At 41.6% G+C, this 27908-nt stretch overlaps 1 long non-coding RNA gene across 1 annotated transcript in view; it reads right to left on the bottom strand.

Moving 5' to 3' along the window:
• Positions 1–27908, bottom strand: part of LOC146834601 (uncharacterized) — a 134781-nt gene that overhangs the window by 30394 nt on the left and 76479 nt on the right. Inside the window, exon 2 of the long non-coding RNA XR_014960640.1 lies at positions 14387–14460. This is a non-coding gene — a long non-coding RNA (uncharacterized LOC146834601). The remainder of the gene's footprint in view (positions 1–14386; positions 14461–27908) is intronic.

Genomic DNA, 27908 nt, shown 5'->3' with positions numbered 1-27908 from the left:
ATTGATCTTGTTACAGTGCTCTTTTGTCTCTCTTCCTATCCACTCACTCATGCTCGTTAAATGGGATGGTATTGTGAATTACCTTGTTTCTCTTGTGTGATGAACTAAGATGCGATGCTGTACCTTTGTTTGACCATTTCTTATGCTTTCAAAGAATTAGATAAAGCTAAGCGAATATAAAAACTGTGTCTGTCATTATTGACGATTATGATTAATGAGATTTAAACATTGTAAGTTATAGTTTAGTTTGTAGAATATTCCCTTTGTTGTAGGTCCTCATACGGGTGCTGATATATGTTTTAACATTTGTCAATCCCTGTCAACTCTCAAAAAGGTTCATCGGAGGACCAGTTATAGGTATGGGCTAAATTTTAGTTTTGTAAGTAAAAAAGTCTGGTGGTTGTTAAATTGGTTACGTGTGGTGAATATGTTTACCCCACGTTTCCTCTGCATCAGCTCTCCTAACATGTAGTGGGAGATAAAAGCAGATGGAGTAAATCAGGTAAGCCTCCTCTTTACTCCAGTGAAATCTAACTCTCTTGAGCCTATGCTAAGGAAGCCAATATCTATATCCTATGTAGATCACTCTTGCAAACACCAACATGATCAGTCTGATCTAATTCACGACTTGGGCTCCCGGTTTTATGGTATTTATTTTTTTAACATTTCCATCTGTATCTATTTATTTTTTGCCATTCTTATTGCTATTTATTCATATTTATTTTGTGTTTTGCGAATATATGGAGCCATAAAATGGTATATTTCCCCATTTATTTAACTGATAAACAACTCATACTTTGCTGCCTTTCGCGTTTTTGAAAATTAAGCAGACAAATATGGCAAAACACTACACCTTCACGTAAATATAAGCATTATAATATGACTATTTGCTACCATACACCTGGATTTAGGGAAATCTCAACCTATTTTTTACTTCCCATGCTGCCTATCTGCTCAGCTGTTGTTGTGGAAATCACAAAAAACAGCATAGAGAGTAACCCACAAGAAGCACACTTTTCTGCATTTTTCTGCTTTTAAAAATAAATACAGACAGGAAACACATTGTCTTCTAAATAAAAAAGCAAACTATCATGGTGAAGGATGTTGACTATCTCAGATTACTACGTCACAAGAGCCCATTTTATATTAATATTGTGCAACAGGAATCTTGTGTAGCTCAAGAATTGGGAACATAGGATGTATAAGCCAAGATGCATAAACAACAAAAGCGAAACCTCTAACAACCCAAACGCTGAAGCCATATGTTTTCAGCCTGTGCTCCGAGAGCTGCTTGTTCCTGTTAAGGAGGGTTAATAACACTGTAACTGTTAAAGCACCAACTCACTTGGAGGAACTACTCCTGTTCCTTTGCCCTCTGCCTCAAAAGCAGAAATCATGCAATGTTACTACATCCCAACAACATTGACTTCTTAGGGATTTTGGGGGCCCCAGGAAAGACATATTTTAGGGACCTCTGTTTGGAAGAACTTTGTATGTTATTACCCATGTTATGCTAATTCAAGCAACATGATGTAAAAAAAAGAATGAATAATCTGTGAAAGGTAGGGATGGAGAAATAGACAGATGTTATCCAGAAAGAAATTTACCTTTTTAGTGGCCCCTTGGAAGGTAGGGGCCCAGCTTAATCACCCACATTGCCCATGCATTATAATGTATCTGCCTAACAAGGAACCAACAATCATTTGCGCTCCTGTCATCTTCCTCTTGATTTAATAAAGAAAAATTTGGATTAGTGGAATGGGAGGGAAGCCATAAAGAGGGTGGCTGGACAAAGAAGGGGGGCATACTGCTAGGATGGTAATGTGATCTGCATGGTAAACTGCCATGTTTCCCTGCCCTAAAGGCCTGACTGCATGTAAAACTGGTATCCTGATTTTCATTTTTTAGCCCTGGCATCATGCTAATCTAGTGTGTGCACATACGCCTGTTCATGATAATGTGAGGTCCAGGACATGTCCTGTGACCTGGAGAGATGCACCATGATTTCATAGCTGATACTGGACACCTATTCCTGTCCTGGTTTAATCACGTAAAGTGGTGGAGGCCGCATATTGTGTTCTGTTAAACTTATCTGTAACCAGACTTTTTTATCTGTGTGATTGTGAGTGTGGCCATCTAGTGTGTGCACATACGCCTGTTCATGATAATGTGAGGTCCAGGACATGTCCTGTGACCTGGAGAGATGCACCATGATTTCATAGCTGATACTGGACACCTATTCCTGTCCTGGTTTTAGCACGTAAAGTGGTGGAGGCCGCATATCGTGTTCTGTTAAACCTTTGTGTAACCAGACTTTTTTATCTGTGTGATTGTGAGTGTGGCCATCTAGTGTGTGCACATACGCCTGTTCATGATAATGTGAGGTCCAGGACATGTCCTGTGACCTGGAGAGATGCACCATGATTTCATAGCTGATACTGGACACCTATTCCTGTCCTGGTTTTAGCACGTAAAGTGGTGGAGGCCGCATATCGTGTTCTGTTAAACCTTTGTGTAACCAGACTTTTTTATCTGTGTGATTGTGAGTGTGGCCATCTAGTGTGTGCACATACGCCTGTTCATGATAATGTGAGGTCCAGGACATGTCCTGTGACCTGGAGAGATGCACCATGATTTCATAGCTGATACTGGACACCTATTCCTGTCCTGGTTTTAGCACGTAAAGTGGTGGAGGCCGCATATCGTGTTCTGTTAAACCTTTGTGTAGCCAGGCTTTTTTATCTGTGTGATTGTGAGTGTGGCCCTCTGACCTCTCTCATGTAAAGTTCCGCTATTATGTGAAACCCAGAACCTATTGCTTACATCCTGGGAACGTGTACAGTGATCTTGTGTTGCATGTGTGGTAGTAGTAGAATGTGTTTATATGTGATTTTGAGTACCGAAGCAATGGCATTTATTTTCAATGCCGTTGGTTGCAGCATATCCTAAAATGAAGGGTGAGGCTAGCTTCCCCAGACAGTAGAAAAGTACAGCCTGTATTCCTGCGGCTGAGGGATCGAGGCCCAGACATTGAAGTGAACAGGATGATGACAGGGCTACCATTAGAAATTGCATTACGGCTTTGTTAGCAAGGGGCTGCTAAATAGTCCTTCTGAGTGCTGCCATTTGTTAGATGGTAGGGGTGAGAAGTTCCTGTTATTCACAGTGAGGAAGTTTCTAGACAAGGCCTGCCCTTTTGTCTGTACGTCATTATTGCTTCAACAAGTATAATAACCGAGAGGTGCAGAAAACTCACTGTGCCCAGGTTGTGGGTACTTCTGGTTAGAGCATGCCCCAGTGCTATCTACTGTGGGAAGCATCACTTTACACAGAGTCCGTGTCTGGAGAGTCTACAAGGCAACTTGAAAGAACACCAACACAAATAGGATCTCAAGCTAAGACAGTAGTTCCACAACCTCTGTCTGGAAAATGTGTATAAAAGTGGGATCCAAAACACCCAACTTCCTTCCAACCCAAGTTCTTCTAGACATAAAAAAGAGTTTGTTCTGTAGAGTACTTCAAAGAGCTGTTATGTAACCAGGGCTGGTGTTTGCCTGCCAGTAAGTCCCCCGGAGGTGATGCGATATCTGCTTAGGTGCACACTTTCTGCTGGAGGAGCCGAGGGTCTTCCTAAAGAACCTGGAAGCCTGCCTGCCTCTGTGATGGGAACAGAAGGAGTGTGCCTAGCCCTGCAGAAGAAGAGACTGTTGAGGAGGACAGGTCTGTGTGTTCCCAGTGAGCCAGAGAAAGCTGTTGATCTGTGAGAGTGTACCAAGAAACCAGTGCTGTGAAAATGTCCACCTGGCATCTCTAAGCAGTTTGTGAAGTGAGCTATAAAGAGTTGTGCCAGAAACGTGCCACCTAGAAACCAGCAGGGGGTTTGTCCACCTGGTGCTACCTCCAATGATGAGGAGGGAAGGACTGCATCAATGTAGAGAGGAGAGCCTGATCTCCCTAGGAGCTGCCAATGCCTGAAGATATCACTGCAAGACAATTCAGCCTGATGGCTTTACCTACCATAGCTGTGTGCTTACAACACGACTCCCAGTGCTGAGTAAGGCCCAGTATCAAAGACGTACCAACCAAGTTCATCTTGCAATGTCACCAAGAAAGGAGGTTGACATGCCCCACAACAAAGATTCTGCCCTGTGAAGGCTGGAGGGTGCGATTACATGCTCTGCACACTTGTCACTGTGGAGTACATTCTGGAGGTAAACATGGGGCTTATCCTGCAACAGAATGTTCCTCTAGATGACCAAAATATTTTTATTTGTATCTATATGCGAATAGGAATGTTTTACAAATATAAAAATAATATTCTTGTAAAAATACTGTTAGAGAATATTTATTAATAACATAATTCACAGATACAATTTGTGGCAGATCCCCACACACAAGAGCTCTGAAAAGATCATTATCATTAAAAAACATGGGAAATACATACAGCAAAGAAAGTACAAGCAGTGGGAGGACACACTGCACAAAATATTATTGTAATTTATTTAGTGCAGGGCAACTGCAAAAAATTCAATTGTTGAAAATGTTAAAGAGCATAATCATTCGCTCCAAAATAACAAAAATTGAAACAAGAACGTACTGCAAAATCTCAGGGAAGCTAGTTCAAGCTCACTAGAAATCTACTGACACAATTTTGAAAAATATAATACCCAGTGCCCAGTATTATATTACAGTCCAGTCCCTTGCAGCTCTAAATTAAAAAAGCCAGAACAAGTAATGCAGCCAGAGAAACACCCGCTGCGTCAAAAAATTGAGGATATAAATTTCTATGAAAATGTAATCGGTCTCAATTCATAGGGAGCTCCTTACGTTTCATTTATCAGACAGTAATTATATGACATATTTTTAATTCAACCTTTTATTATAAAAATATGTATGCATATAAACAGTCTCCCAAATGAGTTACTATTTGGCATCATATAACCATCGCAATTTGTAATGTTTATAAGTTTTTCAGAATCACATGTTGAGAACAGCCAACATGTCGAATACAGCCTCAGCCAAAACGTGTTTTGCGGCATGAACAGCCATTTCTTCAGGGCTGAAAAAGATTTATCATGTTCTGTGATCAATAAATAATATGAAAAATAAAAAATAACCTTATACTTCAATCAACACCAATGTACATAGTAGTATCACATCTTACATTAAATATATAGCAACATTTAAGTCTAATATCTATATCTTATCAGTCAATTCATACGCATAATAATTTACATCCTTGTGGTGATTTTCATTTTGTCCTTAAATACCGCATATATTTAGTGTCTTTTATTGTTTGAAAAATCATTTTATGTTAATCGGGTGTGTGTCAATCCCTTTTTATTTACAAAAAGTTCCTTTCTGCCCATTTTTTTCAGTCCAAACTTGAAAGTTCAACAAATTCAAACATATTCAAATATCTATAAACATATGCAATGGATAACAAGTTATGTTTATAAATATATTACTACATACTAAGGGGGAATAACACAAAATATGTGCTTACATCTAGTCACAATATATAGGTAATTCCCCAACATCTTGCGTAGATTAAAATACATAAGATGTACGCATTGATCATTACTCATTTTACATACTAATCACTTCTAATCAAATATTGAACTTTTGCTAACCTTATTATTTGGCTTTAATCTTTCCCCATTTACGTGTTAACTATGTGGACGGCTATGTTGGATTCCGTCTCATATTCTCCTAAATTGCCAGTGTAACTCTTGGATTCTCACAGAGAAACAATTACTCATATCCGATCCACAACACATCTGGCACATTGATGCAAAGCCTTATACTCTCTAAATCTGTCTCACAAATGCCTCCTATTCACATGTGAAACCGATTATCTTTAGCATGTTCTTCCCCAAACGTTTTGACTACTTTCCTCCACTTTTTGCTGTATCTTTCTGTTGTTCTTAGGACTCTTTACCACTGCTAACCAGTGCTAACGTAAATGTGTTTCTCCCCTAAACATGGGGACATTGGTGTATAAATGATTGGCATATTTAGTTAAGTAAGTAAGTTTGTAAAGTGATATACCATATATCCAGGGCCTGTAATCTAGTAAGTGCTACTAGAAGCTTGCAGCACTGGTTGTACCACCCACACAAATAGCCTTTCAAACATGTCTCTAGCCTGTCATTGCAAGCAAGACCTGTGTGTGCAGTTTACTACCACTTAGATTTGGCATTTAAAACCACTTGCCAAGCCTTAAACTCCCCTTTTATTACAAATAAGTCACCCCTAATGTAGGGACCGGGTAGCCCTAAGGCCAGGATGCTGTGTAAGCAAAAGGAAGGACATGTGCTTTAAGTTTTACATGTCCTGGCAGTGACAAACAGCTAAATTCGTTTTTCAATACTGTGACGCCTACTCCTCTCATAGGCTAGCATTAGGAATTCATTAAAACCATCATTAGAAAGGAGAAGCTGCATCATGTTTCATATCTTTGGAATGATAACGATAAATCATCTTTACTTTTAGAAAATGGCCATTTCTCTACTCTTATTGCTTTGTGTGTCCTGCAGCCTACCTCCAGAAAACATCTGGGATGAGTGGCAGTTACACTTTGTGCATTTCTTCTAGACAGCCACAAACATAGGAAGGGTGGGTGTGACAGGGAACTCATCTGCATTCATCTACATTCTGATAGCTCTTCCTGGGCAGGAAGGGGGAGGCTAACACTTACATCTGAATAAACAGTGTCCTGTGTCCCACACAAAGGACTGATTACCCCCTACAGATAGCCTGGCAGACAGGGCTTGGATAAAAGGGGGCCTGTGCACTTCAAGGGTCTTCCTTGAAATCATGCCCACTTCAAAGGCACATTTGGGTATACGTACTGGTTCTCTGACCTATGAAAAACTCCGCCACGAGTAAAGACTGCTGTGCCACAAGGATTGCCACCTTGCCTGTCTTTGAAAGAGCTGCTTTCTGCTTTGTTGAGCTGCCCTGCTTCCTGCTGATCTCTGCCCTGCTGAGGACAAGTACTGGTCCCATCTACCTTGCACCCAGAGTGACACCAAGGGCTTGTTGGCTTGCCCCCTGTTCTGAAGTCTCAGGGCCATCAAAGACTTCCTGCAACTCTGCAATAGCTCCTGGACTCTGCCATCTCTGAGCCCTTCCCTTCAAGGTGGTGCAAATCCAGCCCCGGGACCATTAAAATCAACACTTTGACAACTCTGTGTCGATCGGAACTTATGCATTGCCCTTTGATGCAAGAGCCAATCAATGACATCGCCTTGAAGGACTGCATAACTTGATGATGGCAGAGTGCCTGCATCGTAAAGTGATTCTTCATGGCATGATCGGATCTGCGCCGACGCATCAAGACTTTGACGTTGACGCTTATCTCCATCCAAAAAATTCTAACGTTATTGATTTATAGAAATTAATCAGGTGGGAGAGTTCTTGACAAATACCGACCCCAATGTCAATTGACTGAACCAATCATCAAAAAATATATATGAAATACACACACGGGAAAATCTTTTCGTGAAAGAATCACAGATCTTTTTATATATCAATTCAGCTTGCACCGGGTTTCCGTCAAACCAGGAATCAATATTACGAATGGTAAACTCCACCCAAACCGTTCCAATCTTTAATCTGTCCAAACATCAACTCTCGGAGGCAGAAATATCAGTCCTTTCAGCTGGACTCTCATTTGTACCCACCAACAAAAATGATCATTTTCAAACTAAATTGGAGCTTTTTAAATTCTTTCGCTCCGTAAGACTAAAACATTTTTTTGCAAATAAGAATACACCGTGTAACATCGACACCACTGGTCTGCATAATCGCTCGACCTTTTTTCCCACGAACACAATGATAGCTAAAGAAATCATCACTTTCGAAAATGCCATCATTACAGAAATTGATAATCTCTTTAATAAACCAGCTTATGTTAAGTATAATCTTACCAAAGATGAACATGCAGCATTAAAAAACCTTCAGGCCTTACCAGACACCATCATAAAACCTGCCGATAAGTGTGGCGGTGTGGTTCTCTGGGACACTGAGGCTTATAACACCGAAATGGCCAAGCAACTGTCTGTAGAGTCACACTACAAAAAATTATCCACTAATCCAACCCCTCGGTTAGAGAAATCCATTGCGGAACTTAGCAGAATTGGACGTGAGGGCGGATGGTTAAGTGATAAGGAGGCAGCTTTTTTGATTAACAAATCACCTACGGTTCCGGTAATTTACATCTTACCGAAGATCCACAAGAATGCCAAAGTACCACCAGGCAGACCCATTGTGTCGGGCTGTAATTCAATTCTTAAGCCGTTAGCCCAATATGCTTATTTTTTCATTCGTCCCTTTGCAACTGAGACTCCCACTTACATCAGGGACACCACAGCAGTTATCAATGTGGTTGAAAATCATTGTTTTGATCCTTCATGTGAGCTCTTGGTGTCCATGGACATAGAGAGTCTGTATACAAATATTCCCCAACAAGAAGTACTAGGGATTATTGAAGATCTTCTTAATAACAGACCCAGGCCCCATGCGGTACCAACGGAATTTATTGTTGAATGCATCAAAATCTCACTTTGTGAAAAAATTTTCCTTTGTGAGAAAACGTTCTACCAACAACTTAAAGGCGTCGCAATGGGGGCTGTTTATGCTCCCGACATAGCAAATATCTATGTCTCTGATTTCGAACAGAAATACATCTACAATTCACTAAACCCATTTACAGCCAACATTACATGTTGGCTAAGATATATAGACGACGTTTTTCTAATTTGGAAGGGAAACAAACAACTCCTAACGGAATTTCATAGCTGGATTAATTCCAGAAATCCGAATTTGAAATTCACACTAGACTCTGATAATCAAGCTATGAATTTTCTAGACATCTCAATCAAAGTAGGCACAGACAATACACTTTATACCACTCTGTTTACCAAACCAAATGCGCGAAACACTCTGTTGAAATACGACAGCCATCACCCACAGTCCCTAAAAGATGGGCTTCCCTTTGGACAGTTCCTCCGTCTTCGTAGGAATTGTTCCAAAAGGGAGGACTATTTTTTTGAAGCAAAAAAACTAAAAGAAAAATTACATTCACGCGGATACCCAAATAAGCTACTTAAAAAATCATTAAAGAGAGCATGGTACAATGATCGTAATGCACTACTAGAAGTAGGACATAAGACGACAGAACCTGTCTTGGCTTGTGTCACCACCTTCGGGACCGCTACCAATAAGATTAAAAAAATTCTTAAATAACATTGGACTTTATTGGCTTCTCTCCCTGAATTGGCAGAAGAACCACTGTTCTCATTTAAGAGGGGGCCCAATTTGAGAGATCGTTTAGTCCATGCATACAAAATGCCAGAACATAATGTGGTTGACAATATGAGACAAATCGTACCCTTGGTTGGTCACTACAAGTGCAGCAACTGTGCAGCATGCTCAAGTACCATTAACCTCAAATCATTTGATCTAAACGGAGAAAAAGTTTGGATTAAATCTTTTTCGAACTGTAACACCCAGAATGTCGTCTATTGTATCCAATGCCCTTGTGGCTTGAAATACATAGGCAAAACAACACAAATGATAAAGAAACGTATTTTACAGCACCAGTCAAGAATCAGGTGCAGAGTTGAAAATGCCCCATTGGTTGACCACTATATCCGACTGGAACACACCGAAAAAGAGATGCTTTGGTGGGTGATCGAAGTGGTGAAACCCACAATCAGACAATCCAATATCGATCGAACATTAACGATAAAAGAGAACCAATGGATTTGTCGAGCTGATAATATAAAACAGGGCTTAAACTCAGCTACTGAATGGCACACTTTGGCATGCTTAGCCAACACAAACACGTCCATCTAAAAAGAAACTTCAGCATTTGACCTTGTTTAACAACATTGTGTCCATCTATTACTGAACAGAAATCTCATTTCATACAATAGCCCAATGAGAGGTTTTTTTGCTTAACCTTTTGTTGTCCCTCTATATTGTGAGACTCCGATTACATCGTGTTGTTGACAACCCAAAATAATAGAGTTCTGTTGCCTTATAACTGTATTGTTAATGAAAAACGTGTGCTAATTGTCCGCATGTTTTTCGATTTTTGTAACTAATTTACAATTTCTTTTGACGGCATTAACCAGTGTTTTATTAACTTTCTGGCCAGATATACAATGTTTGTTGACACAGTTAGATTGCCAACAGAGCTGTGATATAAAAATGTGGCTGTTGTTATATCATTTAATATTCATTGTATCAGAAAACTGAATTTTCATTTGTTTAATTTCATCTGTTTAATATCATGCGATAATGAACATTTGTAGGGAATGAACCCAATTTTATTGAGATTATACTGATGTCAAACTTTGTTCTGTATGATGATGTTATGTTGATGTACTCTTCAGACAGCTTCAACTTTCGTTACCATTAATTTGTTTGGCAAAATGTATGCTGAGATAATGAGGTTGTAAATAGACCTTTGATGATAAATGATGCGGTTGTTAAACTATTTAACACACTTTAGGTCGAATAATTCTTCCCTCTTCGTTGAAATGCATATGACACCAGTCCAATATGGCCGCCATATTTTAATAAGATCGTATTTTGGCTACGATAAACCAAGTTGCATTTTAGCCATACAATATTACAAATTGCCTTTAGTTTTTAGATCGAATTTGTACAACAAGTCACGGAGGATGCAGCGAGTTTGATTTTTAACATTAATTCCACCCATTGAATCAGACAGTTTAAGATGGCCGCCACGCTTTAGTCAAATCTTGCATCAATTATACTCCCCGATTGTTAACACCTGGCCCACTGCTTGCCTTTAAAAACACCGAAAAGATTGAATTCTCGTTCGTGGCTGTTTCGTTTGAAGTGGCATCGGCCTTCCGTACTCTCAGCTAGAAATGTAAGTAGATTCTGAACCTTTCAATCGTTATCATGCTTTGGCATGTCTGATAGAAATAGAGGTGTGGGCACAACAGACTCTTGGTTAAGTAAACCCTTTGAAATTAAATCGCATTCTTAGCTTAATGCTTCATTAATCAACTGTTTGTCCAACTATAACTGTCACTGATCTTACTTACCTCATGCCTACGCCTTAGTGCGTTCTTCTAATGATCAGCATAATGTTGTCTTAAGGAACCAGCAATTCTTAATGATCATTAGGTAACGAGCTACTTCATTGATATGACATGTTCTTTCAAGTAAAACTGGACATTTTACATTGATGCAGTGTGTAATACTCCATGATTCCCGATCTTTTTAACAACAAGACTTTTGAATCATTTTTTGAAATTATTTTTTGAAACAATGTCTTGCTCCTTGTCGTTTTTTAAACAAGTTGAGATACATTTTTTTCAAACAATTTTTTTAAACAGTCTAGTATCTTGGTCATAGAGATAGACTATGTGCCTTCAGTCACACCCAAATATTCTGAAAATAACTGTTGACATACTTTTGGCCTGAAGAATGCACTTCAGTGACACATATATGATGTTGCCTTTCAGTGTTTCTGCGGAGTTAGAAAAAAAGAAACGAAGAAAAATTAACCAAAAAGAATATCCTTCTTGACACACAAGTGTACCACACTCATGGTGTTGCCCTTTGATGGTGTCATGTCCTTCCAAAAATAAAAGGAACGACCATCTCCTCCATATCCACTTCTACATTAATTTGTAGCGAGCAACTTGATTAGGACCTGGTATGTCTTGACAACGTATTCATTTACAAGTCACAATGAATTTGATACTGTCATTAGTCAGTACATTTCATACCACCATCTTTCATTAAATCTTCAGAACCAGCGCAAACCATCACGTTACGAAAAGATTAATTCCTTTCGCATTAAGTGTATCTATCCAAGTAAGCGAAGTAACATAACGCTGATTTTCATTATCCCTTGAGCATGCCTTCACTCTTTCACCTCAAATATACAGATATTTTGATATTGTGTAGATTGTGGGTGTTTCTGGGCAGCTACTCACGATATAAGCAAAAATGAATGCCTTTCACACACGGGCTATCTCCTTTCTCTTTTTGCATTGAAATAAGGTACCAATTATGTCTACATTTATGTAACTAACTCATATTATGTTTGTATAGGGGTCTTCCTCTTTAACGCAATGCCTACTGTCCTGAAGATGGTCTGACGGATTTATGCCATCACAGACCGAAACGTCGACTCCATCATCTGTTTCCATATGATTAATTTTGTACAGTTGATTATTATTCTCTGAAAGTGAGATGTATCTCTGTTTTCCCTTTTTGGAATAGATGTTTTGTCATGAAATGTGGATAATATTTATTTCCTTCTTTTTCATGATTCATTGCACATTCAATTGTTTTTTTGTACTCCTTTTAAGCTGAATTGATATATAAAAAGATCTGTGATTCTTTCACGAAAATGTTTTCCCGTGTGTGTATTTCATATATATTTTTTGATGATTGGTTCAGTCAATTGACATTGGGGTCGGTATTTGTCAAGAACTCTCCCACCTGATTAATTTCTATAAATCAATAACGTTAGAATTTTTTTTTAAACGAAATCCCTTGTTGGCATACTACTCATTCACTTAATCAGCCCAAGCCCTCAAGGGTTTATTGGGTCTTTTCCCTACGGTTACATTATCTCCATCCAAGGTCCTTTGTAAGCGGGAGCTGTGTGAGTCCTGTAGCCGGCCTGCCCTCCATCGCAGTCTGCCTGAACTTTGGATTTACCCTGGTCGAACATCACCTTAAGAAACCCCTTAGGGCTATTGACTTCTAAGCACTACTTGTTGATTTATTCTTTAAAATTTCATAACTCAGGTTCGACTTATTGAAATTTTGTCATTTTGGTCTTGGTTTACTCATAAAAATATTATCTATGTGTAGTATTTTTTGCGGTGTTTCCATTGTGTTTCTGTGTGTGTGTTTGAGTTGCACAAATACGTTACACATTGCCTCTTTAGATAGGCCTGACTGCTCTATACCAAGCTACCAGAGTGTGAGCACAGGTTATCTTTTAGTGTGTATCTAGCTTACCCTAACCAGGATTGTGGTCCCTACCTGGACAGGGGGCATACCTCTGACAATTAGAGACCCAATTTCTAACATCACATTACTGCAACTGTTTATCAATAACAAATTCCCTGATACAAAGTTTCACACAAACAATCCAACTATCAACTCATTCTCCATTTTCTTTGTTTTTCTATGATTATTCCAGGGGAAAGCGTTCACATCGGAAGCCAAAACCTCTGTTATACAATACCTGAAACAAACCGACATTACTATATGCGTTCTTTCTCAAAACACAGCTCTTAGATAACAAGCATTCCTTTTCTTACTCATAACACTTAGACATTTTTAGTCCCTTACTTCCGGATCATGACCCACAAGTGGAATTCAACTCGCTGTACGAAACACTATTGAAGTCAACTAACTATTTTTAAAGAACCAACAGACAATAACTATAAAGAAAATATATATATATATATATAAATAAACAAAAACAACGTATATCACATTCTCAAAACTTCCATTCACAATTCATTGAGTTTCTAATACAGTAATCAGAGAACTATCACACGCTTACCAGTACAATTATCCGCAGTGCTGGATTATAGCTTCTCAAAGGGGTTTCTGAGCCATTTTAATCCTCTTTAATACACTCTATGCAGATCTGGCATCGGTCTTCATTTCCTTGAACTCCCTCGCCACAGAATATTCAAACAACTAACTGACCGGTATATCTCAAAACCCAATATGGATTCCTCGCACTGTCAAAATAATGGAATTTTGTGATGATGGAAGTATGAAGTTGATTATTTTTGGTCCTATTATTGATTCATCACAGAACATGATAAATCTTTTCTCAGCTCTAAAGATGCGGCTGTTCGTGCCCCAAACAAATGTTGGCTGAGGCTGTTTTCAACATGTTGGCTGAGGTTCTTCACAAAATGTGATTCTGAAGAACTTATAAACATTACAAATCTGGATAGTTTTTTTATATCAGATGGTATCTAATTCGAGAGACTATTTTTATGTGTATATACATTTTTATAATAAAAGTTTGAATAATAATATGACATATAATTACGGTCTGATTATTTAAATGTATGTATGAATTGAAACTGATTCATTTAAAAGTTATTGGTCAGGTTGGGCTGATGTAGGTAACAGCCAGAGCAGGGGCAGTGTCATCAAAGTAATCAAATATATGTAACTATCTTAGCCACATGCCGAATCCAAAATCTCACTGGATTTCAGATGCAGCATGTGACTTGGAGGACATCTTGGAAGTGGCTCTATAAATACAGCATCCAGCTTCTAAGGCGTTTGCTTTTCTTTGAGTTTCTCATGCATCAACTGTCTCATGCCTGAGAGAAAAAGAACTTACCTATAGAAACTCTGCCCGTCTCCTTCTCTTTCCGGATCATCAGTCTTAGGCACATACCTCTTTTCCAGTCGACCCTGGATTCCATGGAGGAAGAAAGAGGCAAAACAACAATAAGAGTAGCTTGTGATTGTGCCAGATCATCCTGAACAAACAATGCTTCAGGTTAGTACACTAATCTGAAGTCATTAAGATTACTGAAACTTTAAAAACGTATCTCTGCTGAACTGAAAAAGGGTTTTGATTGACTTAAAACAATTTTCTCAAAGATTGGATAGGATTCCTCATTTGGGAGAATGGTTTAATCTGATCTTCTGCAAAATCCAAATTTGATTTTTGAAAATTACACTTTCAGAGAACAGTAATTTGGGTGTGAGTGCACATTTAAACATTTTTAATAGAGAATGATGAGGACATATCAGGACTGAATACACACTGGTAATATTAACTTTGGTAAGTAGGCATGTTGACTTGTTGAGTAATTAACAGTGATTCAGCCTATAATTATTTTTTAATTGATGCTGATTTTAACACACATTCTTCTTTTTTATTAGATGCTAGAATCATGAGACCTACAATAAGCCTTGATGACAACCGTTGATCCAAAGCTAAGAAGAATTTGAGGTACGCTATCCACCAGATCCCTAATAGAAGAACAAGAACTTAAAAACATCCTCTTGCTCTCTCTCTCTTTCTCTCTCTCTCTCTCTCTTTCACCCTCTCTGTCTCTCTCTTTCACTCTGTTCACTCTATTATCCCAACCCCCCCTTCTCATAAGAATTATTCACCAGCACTTTTTATTTACTCATGTTGAGGAGGCTAGGGTGTTCTGAGTGCTCGATACTGGGAGATCCAATTTCCCCCCCTCCCGCTTAGAAAGGGGCGTTGCGCCCCCCCGCTCCGCTCCACCCCCCCCCCACTCCCCCTTTCTCTCCCACCATCCTTACCTGGAGAATTGTTGCATATTTTATCTCTCATATAGGAGCACATGGACCCTGGCAGTTGATAGGTGTTTTTTTTGTATGTGTAAGTTTCATTTTGACAGCCTTATAGGCATGAGTCACTTTTACGATTTGCTTTTTATTATTTGTTTTGGCCTTAATTCTGAGGGCATTACGACCTTTTGTGTATTTTTTCTTTTTTTTTATATGTAGACAGTTTTGTGTGGATTAGCCCACCTTCGGGATGACTTATATGTAATAAAAGGGAAGTTTAAGGCTTGGCAAGTGGTTTTAAATGCCAAGTTGTAGTAGCAGTTCACTGCACACACAGGCACTGCAGTGGCAGGCCTGAGATAGGTTTGTAAGGCTCTGCAACCCATAAGTATACTTTGAAGTACAGGCCATAAGTATGTGGTGTACCACATTACAAGGGACTTACCAGTACAACAAATATGCCAATCAGGTATGCCATTGTGTTAGGAGAGAAGCACATGCACTTTAGCACTGGTTAGCAGTGGTAAAGTGCTCAGAGTACTAAGGCTAACACAAAAATCAAAAACAGGAGGTAAAAGGCCAACAGACTTGGAGAAAACCACCCTAAAGAAGTCAGGTCTTACAGTGCAGGTTTGCTAAGTATCCCAAGGTGCCGTCTGAGTTAGAGCCCAAAATCCACAGCTACCCACTTTGCAAAAGACAGGTCAGTTTGGAGTGGACAAATGTTAATGTTAAAGGGTACTTGTAGAGTGCACAGCTACTCAGGAAGAGTGTCCCGGTGCTAAAGAACCTCAGGACTGGACTGTTGCTATCCCTGAAAAGGGAAACAGCCTAAAGGTTGTTGCTGGAACAGCAAGGTTTCCAGCTCCTTCCTGAAAGTGAATAAGTCCGGCACCTGTCTGAGTGACACCGCTAAAAAGGTTCCAGACACGGGCAGCCTGACCTTGGAAGTAGCGGCCACCGGTACGAGTGCGGGAAAACTTAGGAACAACCGCCTGCTGTCAAGAAGATGATCTCAGGGTTCTGCCGCGGCCATAGTGTAGAACTCTCTTTCTAATATAGTGAGCGCCCGTACCATGTAAAGCTTTAAAAGCCAAGCCCAAGGCTTTAAAGTGGATTCTTTTTCGGCCAGAGATCCAATGCAAAGCCTTCAGGTGAGGAGAGATCCGAACTCTAGGTCCAAGCATGAGAACCCGACCTGGTGGCCACATTCTGAACCACCTGAAGTCTGTTCAGTAGATACTCTGGGAGGCCCAGGTATAGAACATTTACATAGTCCATCCTAAAGACAATGAGTGCTTGGACCACGGTCTTCCTGTGGGTGAGAGGCAATAGAGGGAGAAATTTCTTGAGCATTCGTAGGAGGCCAAAACAGGATCCTGCGACTGCCTGGATTTGAGCTTTCATGGACAGGGTGTCATCCAATTTGACCCCCAAGTTCTTGACCATGTTTAATGAGGCTAGGGGAGGTGACACGTCAGAAGGCCACCATTGTTTCCACTCGCGCCGAGATGGAGAGCCGAAGAAGATTCTTTCCGATTTCTCCGGGTTACATTTTAATTGATTCTCTCTGAGCCAAGTGAAAACCTCAGTCAGGCATTTGTTGATCTTCTCCCCTGCAAAATCCTCGCCCTTATCACATGTAAACAAAAGCTGCGTGTCATCAGCATAGGAAATTATTGTCGCACTGCATGCTTCAGCCAAGGGAGCAAGGGGGGACATGAATAAACAAAAAAGTGTTGGGCTCAAAATGGAACCCTGTGGGACGCCCACCTTCATAGGGGGAATGGGAGCGGCAAACGGAGGTGACCAGACCTCTTGCTGTCTATCCTCCAAAAAGGAGGAGAACCACTTGAGTACTGTGCCGCCCAGGCCGCACTCCTGCAATCTATGCAAGAGTCGGTCAAGGGGCACGGTGTCAAAAGCCGCTGAGAGGTCCAGCAAGATCAACACTGCTTTACCTCCTTTATCTAGCTTCTCCCTAATGGCCTAAGGGGTTTCGAGCAGAGCGGTCTTTGTGCTGAAATTAGATCTAAAACCGGACTGGCTCTGGTGGAAAAGATTGTTAGTTTCCACAAAATCCGTGACAACTGCATTCACGTATTTCTCTAGGGCTTTAGAGAAGAAAGGGAGGAGTGAGATCGGTTTATAGTTGGCTGCCACCAAGGGGTCGGCAGAAGGCTTTTTTAGCAGTGGTAGAATTTTTACACTTTTCCAACTGCATGGCACCTGGCCATTCCTCAGCGAGGAGTTGAGGACAGTATTGGCGGCTGGGTTAATAATCTCGGCTATGGATGCCAGCACTTTGGCAGGGCATGGGTCTGTGGAAGAGCCTGACTTAAGGCCTTTCATAATCTCCAAGGACGTTTCCAGTGGAAGGGGGGGAAACTGTGTTAGAGAAGGACCCACCGCAGGAACGCCGGATGTTAGAGAATCTGTGCTCCATCCTTTAGCCTGGAGGGACTCCGCGAAGGAGTCTTGGATAGTTTTGATTTTGTCATGGAAATATGAGGCAAGTTGGCTTGTCCATTCCATAGTAGGGTTAAAAAGTCTGGCAGCCGCACTCGGGGAGCAAAAATCTTTCACAATTTTAAAAATGTCCTTGCTTTTATGTGATGTATCAATGTTACGTTTTGGGCCTTTTCCTGTTGCGGGCACTAGACCTACCCGGCTTAAATCCATATTGCCTTGGCTTTTTATATGAAAGAGATAGTATGTTTGCAGACATGAAGAATAAAAGAAGAATTTGTATTGTGAAAGAGATTCCATCTTTGGTGTAATGACCTATATTGTGAAAGAAATTAAGATGTTGCCAATTCTCTGTACATTTTAGAAAACAACAGCTCAGAATAACAAAAAGCCACTTCTCTTTTCCTTTGTTTAAATTGCAGTTATAATTGTGTTCTGTGACCTACATTTCACCATGGCTGCCTCACTGGCAGCAGGCATTATGATGTCTCAAATCAACTGTAATAACATATTACAGTTCAGCAGCTACCTCGTTTTCCTATTACAGGTGACTAGAGACATCACAGCTCAACTGAAATCAGAGACAGGCTTTTACACACAGATTGCAGGCTCCCGTGTATTTTAAGGATATTCTGAATAATGGCCTTGCCGAATCTGTCCTTCACAAAGGTGCCAGTTGTACTCTGCGTTCGCAGAACCGATGCACACCTCATGTCCCACTGGGTACAAGAATGGAATGTTCTCTGACCTCCGAGTTCTGTACACCTGGAGCGGTTAAAAGGAATTTAAAGAATCTTTGGGACCAATCATGTTTTTTTCTGCAAATTTAATAGGCTTCTGCACCAGGCGTCTTGCATTGCTTGTATCAGGGCTTTAAGTGGGTTGAAAAAACTGGGGGTCCCATAAAGGGGCGTGATCAATGTAATTAAGGGTGTGGCTTAAAACACGTAAGCTAAATATCAGTGCTTAGCATAGTGTGCAGCCCGACTTGTATTTTGCTGTTTCTGTCATTGCATCCAGATATGATACAACAAGTGACATCATACCTACAACAAGTCAGGATTATTGGCTTTGTCAATGGTTGTTAGCTGCATAAGATTAATAAGCAGTGACTTTGGCTTGTGTATAATATTGAAAAAGATTTCACTGAAAGCCCTGGTGACACCATGACAAAGTTGCTGCTCCTAAGTTTCAAAAAGAGAAGGGAAACTCAGAGAGAAAATGACTCTCTTTAAAGGATGTCCCTTCCCCTACAACACTCACCTGGCATGACGTCATGCCGTAACTTCTCCCCTAGTGAGAAGTGAGCAGTGTGAGCACGCGCACATCAATGTGCCTGCTGTCACTGCAATCCTGAAGAAAATGGACCGCCTGTGCCAGAGCACAAAACAGCGCCCGAAAGAGACCTGTTTTGAGGACCTCTTTAAAAAACGGCCGGTGCTCAGTACTAGTGAGACCATGGGCGTCCGCAGGGGGAGGGGCAAGGAGGGGCGCTCGCTCCCCCCTGGAGTGCCCCTCCTTGCCCCCCTACGGATGCCCATGACCATCACCACGCGGCTTCTTCAATCCCTCGTTCACCCCTTTTTTAAACCTCACGTCAACTCGTCTCCCTCTTACCTCTACTTTAAACAGAGGCGCAACTAGAGTCAAATTTCAGGGGGGTGGGGGCTAATTCATCCAGCCATATGCAAAGTGGAGATGCAGGGGCTCTAAGAAGGGGTGAAAACACAACAAAGCCTCGTTAGCAAGTAAATGGTCTTTTAAAGACCTGTTAAGTACTCGGATGCGGCTGTGTGTGTGCCCGGGAAGCTGACTCAGTCTGGCTGACACACACGACGGGGGGGGGGGGGGGGGGGACTGCTGAAGCCCTTTGAGCGCAATGGGCGATGCACGCCTGACTTTAAACACTCTTTGTGCTAAACTCTGCGAATTTGTTTGTTGCTAGTTTAGTCTCCGATGGCAGCTTGGCTGGCGATAACAATTCAGGCACAAACTCCCATTTGCACCTGATACAGCATTATTATTTGGGTGCCGGCAATGCGGTATGTATTTGCACCCAATTACATGTGCCTTGAAATAAGGAATAACATGAATAAATGTTTCCTGTGGCAAGTTTTGAATGTTATTACTCCTAGTGTACAGATTTGTACATCAAATATCCTCCAGGTAGGACCCTATGACAATTGCATGAGCAAACACAAGAGCAAACGGCATGTATGATCAGCTCATAACAGGAGTAAGAACCAAAATATATAACCATTTGTCTTTGTTCTCTCCACCCACCTCAGAATTAGGCCTGTAAGGTGCTGTTTCCTCTTAAACCCTCGGCGTAAGAACCAGACCAAACTAATGTAACTGTTTGTGTAATTGCGTATTTGTTGGGCAAGCATCCCTGGCACACATTGTTAATAGAGGGTAGAAAGCATTTACCACTTGCTTGTGAGCATTATTATTTATTTGAGGTAAACCCACGCCCTTCAGAGATTGGTGCACTTTAAAACGGGTGATTTACCACACACCTCTACAGTATATTGAGAATGACCTCATGTGGGGTAATACTGACATGTGCTCAGTGCAGAACATGAGGGTGCCCCTGCTAGATCCCGGGGTTGTTATTAAGCATGGTCCAGGATCCAGGGTGCCCTCCCTGAGGTAATGCTGATTTTGGCCTGGCTTAATTTGCCAACACCATGAATACATTCAGCAGCACCCGCCACTGACAGCTCTTTATTCTGAGCATCAACCTGTAGGCGGTGAAGGGGCTTTTTTATTTTCACTTCCAGGTGGACCCAAAACAATGGACTAATTTAAATGGCCATCAGCCCTCCTTTTGTTCGAGTATCACCTGTTGGAACCCCAAAACAAGGGCCTAATTTAAAGGGCCATCAGCACCCCTTTTGTTCGAGTATCATCATGGTGGCTACTACCTGGAGCCTAACACCTAAATGCTAATGCAAGCGAGGGAAACTAAGACCCACAGCTTGTGATCTGTACAAGGAAAATATAATTTGGAGGCATGTTTTTGACGTTATTCAACCTCTGTGTATAAGAGATGAGCACACACCGTAAGTATGTCAGATCTGGATAATTACACAAATTATGATTTTAAAAATGTTCTCATTTTTTTATTTAATTGTTTCATAGCATTTCTCATCCCAGTGTAGGGTGTCAAAGTATGTTATATCACACGCACACGTGAAACAAAGACAATAAATCATACGTTCAAATCAATCTACAGTATGTTACATAAAACAATGAGCATTACAAATTGTCAAGAGTGCCTGGTCGGGAGGACCACAATGTCATGATTTAAAACCCCGTTAGTCTTTCTTACTTCTGAATGACCTCTTTTAGCAATCTTGCTAACAGACAGATTTTGAAAATAACAATAAGGTTCTAAACCCATGCCTTGACACTTGCATGTAGCTCCTTGATGCCAATCCATAGCTCTCTGTGATATATTAGAATTATTGCAAGTTACGAACAGCAAGTAACAAGAGGATGTCAAAAGCAGTAACCCGCTTACCTTGATACATAGAATACAAATTTTAAATTTGCATGTTAAACTTCATGATTCTTAACTGGGTGTAGACAAAACACAGATCATTGCATTAACCACCAGAGAAATCTTACTTTATTAAAGAAAGAGATGGCTGTGGCACAACAACCCTATGGTGTATGGAATCATATGCAGCTTTCTTCCTGTCCCCCATGGCTCCTCCTGCGCCCCAGTGTTTCTGTGCCGCACCTGGCACACATCATGTCGGAGGATGGTGATGACGTTAACATTTTGCCCCCCCCTGGAAATATTTATGCGGACACCCATGAGTGAGACCCGGCCCACTTAAAACCCTGGTTTGTATCCTTCTTCGCCACTATTCCTTCTTTGGAGCACCTGTGCCCGCTAAAGCCACAGAGTAGGTGAGCTTTATAATACAGCAAAATACCTAGGTGATTACAATTCAGATAGAATGAACATTGTAAAAACCAGGTTACAGAAAAGTACTTGGATGGTATTTGCACACTGAAGTATTATATTATTTTATTGTACGAACCTGGACCTTTCTGGTTAAGTAACACATTTGTCATGCAGCTTGGCAACCAAAGTGGCTGTGTTGCACTGTGTGTCAGGGAAAGAGCAGACCAGGCTAAAGGCATGGTCATTTCCCTCTCTCCCTGACCTGGTGCACTTTAGGCTGTCTTGGTCCTAAGCACATACCTTTTCCCCACAGTGCAAGAGTTTATTTGTTCGGTCAAGTAAAGGTTTTGTATTGGAAGGAGAGCCTAAAATCTTAAATATTTTCCCGCGTTGTAAGTGCACTGTAAAGTGCAGCACAAATTCAAAGTAGGAAAAGTTTGGAGAAATAAAATCATTTTCATACTATTTAATATGATGCTATATTATGTTACTTCATTTATGCTGTCCTATGGGGTGGTTTGGTATGTCACATTGTGTTATGTTATTTTATTGATTAATGTCCTACCAGTACAGTGGTAAGGTATGTTTTGGTTCAGGATGGTGTGAAGTGGTTTGGTTTGTAGTTTGGTGTGATATGGTATGCCATGGTGTGGATTGGTATGTTATGAGGTGGAATGTAATGATATGTTATGTGACTGCGTCATGTGATATTTTATGGTATGGTATTCTGTGGAATGCTTTGCTTCGGTATGTTTCTGTTAGGGTGGAATGTAATGGTATGTTATGCTGCAATGTGCTATGGTGTGCTAGGTTATGTTATGGTATGGTTTGGTATAGTGTGGCATTACAAAGTGTGGTATCTCGTGATGTGATATGGTAAGGTACTGTTTGTACTATTGTGGCATGCTTTATTTAGTTTTATGCTATGGAATGGGATCTGTTAAAAGGTGTGTGGTGGTATGTTATGGTATGGTGTGGTGTGGTATGGCATGACAGAAGATGAAATGTGGTGGGATGGGGTGGATAGGATGCTATGTGATCATGGTGTATTGCGTTGGATGGGATGATATTGTGTGGCATGTTATACTCTATGTTATTATATGATGTAAAGTAGAATGTTATGTTATGCTCTGTTGTGTTGCGCTTTGTTATGTTACACGGTTCTTGCATAAGGTAGTGATTGCCAATGACATGGCCTCTTGGTGCTTCCGTTCTCATTGGCAAGGCCCGTATCTGAGATAGTGGCTTCGCCCGCCGAAGAGGGGCGCTGGCATTCATCCTTCCATTCCAGTGCTCAGAGGTTCTCGGAAAGCATTGGACAGTTTCAAGAAAGAGTTCCAGAAAGCAGTGATATTCATAAAAATTAATGGGCTGGTGAAAAACAGTCCCATAAATGAGTTAAATAAAAGAGAGAACAATTTATGAATTGAAGAAAGGAACTGTTTATCTATCTCCAGGACAACATCCACAACAGGAAGCGCAACAGCAGCTGTGCCAATAGAATGACAACACGGGCCGCAGGAGGCCCACAGCACCGCCTAGGGGGGAGAGCGCATTACACCATCCAGGCCAGGGGGCCAGCAGCAGCACAGCGACGAGCAGGCTACTGACCCGGGCTGGGCAGCGTCAGCAGCACCCATACAAGGAAAGACCCCAGGAGCAGCTACGAGTCAGAACAGGGGCCCTAGCAATGACGTCCTCCACCTTAAGCGAAGCTGCACGGTTCGGTAAGAACAGATGCTGCTCGGGACACCAATCAAGACAACCCTGACAATGCAATGAGTGCGATGGGAAGCTGGCCCTCTGTGGCAGGACTCTTGTGCTCTTAGCTGGGATTGCTAGCCTGTGAGGGAGTGCAGGCCAGCTGCCCAAGTGTCCCTCCAATGTATCGTTTCCTTGTTAGTGTTTCTAGGTCTGGCCTGACAACGCAGCTGTCTGCAAGATGTGTTGTTACCAATATTTTAAACTATACACAGAGTGGGCTTTGGGCCACTTAGAGGAGTACTAGCCCCCACCTCATGCTATTGGCTATTCGATGTATCCCTCCACCTTCCAGGGTGTACTTCAGTCGCTGCCGTGGACATACACGAGCGACCATTATTCATATGACTATACACTCTCCTTCCACGTTCCCGCCTAAGGATAGCTTGTTTGTTCTTTTCAGCCTCCTGAGCTAGCGGGGCCATGGCCAACCTGCCTCAGTGCCACAGCTATGAGGGTAACGAGGTTCAACATTTGGAGGAACAGGATTACAGTGCAGATGATAAGAAACAGAAATATGATAATGATAATCCTACTTAGTCAACGTGTTACCTATCACTTGGTACCAGGATCATTAAGAAACAGGACAAAATAATGGTGATAGCAGGCGGAGAGACTTGTTGGGTTTCTTTACTTTTAAGTTACTAGTTGTATCCGAGGATTGCCAGGTTTCAGACTCCATTATTTGAAGGTCCACTCTTGTAAGCAGGTCAATCTCGAAGTCAAGTCACCACAACGAGAAGTCGGTCTTGATTAGTGAAGCGTGTACTAGTGCACGAGGTCCTCTTTTCCACAGACGCCACAGTCCCCCCTGCGAGGCACAGGGCATCTGCGCAAATAGATCTACAGGCATTCCTGCGCTCACATTTGAGGGCGCCCCTTGGAGTAGGGCAACCGTGTAAAAGAGCAACAAGGATATAGAGTTGTCTGTGTGTGTCAATGAAAGGATGGTTGAACTTATGAATAGCCCAAGGTTGGAAGATCTGCTAGGGTTGCATGTGACAGCCATTGAGCAGGCGTCATTCCCCACTGATGCTCTGCGATTCATTCAGACACAGCCAGGGTGGGAATTGCTACTTTGAGTTGCTTGAAGGGGCATACCTACCACTGGATTAGCAGGGACAGTTGCACCGGGGTGCTGTGCTGCGAGGGGCCCACTGCACCACAGTTAGGTTTGTCTTTTAATGCACAACCGGTTTCACGCTGCCCATTTCCCTTGCGGACATGATTGCCTTATTAACACGACTGGTTGCTTGTAACACGTGCAGTCTGCTTTCTACCTCTGTGATTTATTCACTCTGAAAACCTGATTTTTTTTTTTTTTAAATAAACATGTTTTGACTGTTATCAATCACTGTTTGTAAACATGTTTTTCAATAAATATTGAGTGGAAAGATCCTGTATTTTCACTTGCAACAAAGTCATCAGAGGTCATATGGCGTTTGATGCCAATTTCATTACTTTTGTGAAATGAGGCGAGTACAGTGTGTCATTAGTGAATAATGGCTTCCAATGTTCCTTTCACTGCTCTCCTCTCCTTGTAAATACCTGAATTAAGTAATCGTAATCCAGTCCGGGAGACACCCTGCCATGTTGGCTGCCTCCGACTGTCCGCCTTCCTGCACCCTCTCTCACATGCAGCATTTGGATTGAAGGCGCACATTTGGCTTTCTGGAATCTTGGCAACTTCTCCAGGAGAACGGATGGGCAATGCGTATTTCTAAATTATCTTTTAAATATGAATAATAAATAGTGCTGTTGAGAAACTGGCTGCTTTGATGAATTTCCAAACAAAGAACACGTGGAGCGCACCCGAGGGCAGATATCATCGGATGAGTTAATAAAAACCAGCACTGTTTGTAGAGTTCAAAGTGCACGACTTTCATCCATCCAAAATGCATTCATCAAGAGGTCATGGACATGGAAAATGTTTCAAAGGATCACAGTTTAATACCAGAAGAGAGATAAAAAAAAAGATAAGAAATAATAATACAAAAAATCTGTTTGTCTTTGTTGGCCTGTATGTCTCTTTTAAATGACAGAACTCCAAAGGGCTTGTCTAAACAATTACTGCGAACAGTTGACACTCGCTTCAGACGCCCTGTGCTGATCTATAGAATATCACGATATTCATGACTGAAAAAAAACAGCTCTGATTAGAATGCCTGGAATGCACGTCACAGGGCCAGGAGTTCTACGTCTTGAGCGCGGGCTGACGCCCGCCTCGGGCGATCACAGTGACTGCAAGCGATGACGGGGAATCTTGAGATACCGCGGGCGAGCTATCTGTGCTCCGATTATCAACTTTTTCTACAAACAGTCGCCATCGCTGTGTTTTTAAAGCCCACGCTAGATTGATGTGTTTTGTGCGAGAGTACATCGTCAGTCTTTCCACTGCCTCTGCCAGCAAGGAACAACTCTGGAGGTGTGGAGAATCCGCGAATCACAGCGCGGTAAACAGTTACCAATTTCAAGCATCGCTGCAGCGGATTCCTGAAGTGAAAGAATGCGAGCAGGCTCCCCTGAGCTCTGTTGCGAGGAGACGTCATTTCAATGGCTGACATCCCGCGATTAAAACCATATGAGTCCATTTATGAAAAGAGAAATTCAGTAAAGCAAAAACGAATCGAAAATATCATGTAAATTTCTACCTTAGCCCCCGTTTAACTGATGAGGCAATATGCTGGACAGAAGACTGAAAGGGCTGGTGAAGCATTGAGGAATGAAACGATGGTGAAAATAAACAGTAACGAGGAGGGGTCTGGAGAGAGTGGTAGTACTAATATAGCTGGAAGTCCAGTGATTAATTTGTGAAGGAAGAAATGGTGGGCCTCAACATTTTGTTCAAATGCCCACAGGCCACTATCAAAAGCTGGGGTACAAATGCCAAGGTTGTGTAGTCTTGATTCCACCGCATGCCTCGTTAATCCAACGCCAGACACTCTTTGCTTTTTAGCTCACTCTTTCAGGTTCCTTTTATTCCTACTTTCTCATTTTTTTCACAGTTTTTCTCGTCTTTCTCTTCCTCATTCTTTCCCCTCTTAGGTATTTTTTTCTCTCTTGCTCGGATCAAAGTCTGTGGAGGAAGAATATGTGCTTGTCCCCAAAAATGAGTGCTACTCACAGGCTCAAATTAAGTACTGGGTGGAAAGCTTCGAAAAGTAGAGGATGAAGGGTGCAATTGGCATTAACGCAAGTGCCGAAAATTTGCCCACCTACCCTCGGGCTAGGTAGTAAAGAACAGCCATAACTGGGATGCAGTGGAAGGGCCCTTGTACCTCTAGATACTAGTCCAAATGCACTAATGTATAGCTACACCCAAACTCAGAAACTAGCCTTTTGAATGTCTGAACACTCTGAATGACCTATACATACCCAGAAGGAGTATACCAGAAGTATCAGGCACACCTTACAAAACACTGCTAAAAACATAACACAAAAAATCACATACTGTTAGAAATGGGGGCCTCTTGTTGACAGTGGCTTGCACCCTGTCCAAGTAGGGACCCTTATATAGTCAGGGTAAGAGGATTACACAGCTAAGATAACCCCTGCTCACCACGTTGGTAGGTTGGCAGGAGCAGTCAATCTCATCTCAGAAGCAGTGTGTAAAGCATTTGTACCAAGAAACACAGTAACACAGTGAAAACACTACAAAAGGGCACCACACCTGTTTAGGAAAATGAGGAATCTTTATCTGAATAAAAAAAGACCAAAACAACAAAATTCCAACTTACACAAGCAAAGATATCACTTTTCAAAGATTCAAAATAGTTCAGTCCAAAGGAAACCATGGATGCATCACTTTTCTGACAAAGTACCTGGTATGCCTCAAAACCAAAGATGAAAACAGGCGCTGGGGAGATGAGGTGCCATATAACAAAGCGAGGCATCCATTCCTTACTCGCAGGGGAGGTGATGCATTGATTCCTTACTGCCACGCTGGGGAGATGATGCGTTGATTCCTTACTGACAGGGGAGGTGATGTGTCGATTGCTTACTGCAAGGAGGGGTGATGTGTCGATTACCGGTCCGTGGCCTCAATTCCTTACTGCTGGGCTACGTCAACGAAGAACTTGGCACACAGGTGCAATTCATCGAAAATCCTGATGCACTGGGTCAATCTGATGGCGTTGAAACAGATACTATGTTGATTTTCCAGCCATGAGTAGGTGATGCGTTGATTTCTTCAGGGCCTGCATCGGAATCGTAGTGGGTGCCACGGATGTCAGAGACACAGTGCTCAGGACTCGGGCTACGGCAATCTTTCAGCTGCATGGCAAGAACTGCGTTGATTATTTGACTGCGCTGAGAAGATGCATTGGTTTTTCAATCTTCAGACATTGCTGTTGCGGGAAAAACAGGCATTGAAGGTTGATGTGTGGATTTCTTCAGTCCTTTGCAGAAAAAAACACCTTCAAGAGCCCAGAACTGGAATTGG

This window comes from Triturus cristatus, chromosome 4_2 (assembly GCF_964204655.1).
Source record: "Triturus cristatus chromosome 4_2, aTriCri1.1, whole genome shotgun sequence".
In the NCBI taxonomy this organism is placed as follows: domain Eukaryota; kingdom Metazoa; phylum Chordata; class Amphibia; order Caudata; family Salamandridae; genus Triturus; species Triturus cristatus.
Note: the sequence above shows the minus strand (reverse complement) of the source record. Positions and strands in the feature narration are given on the sequence as shown.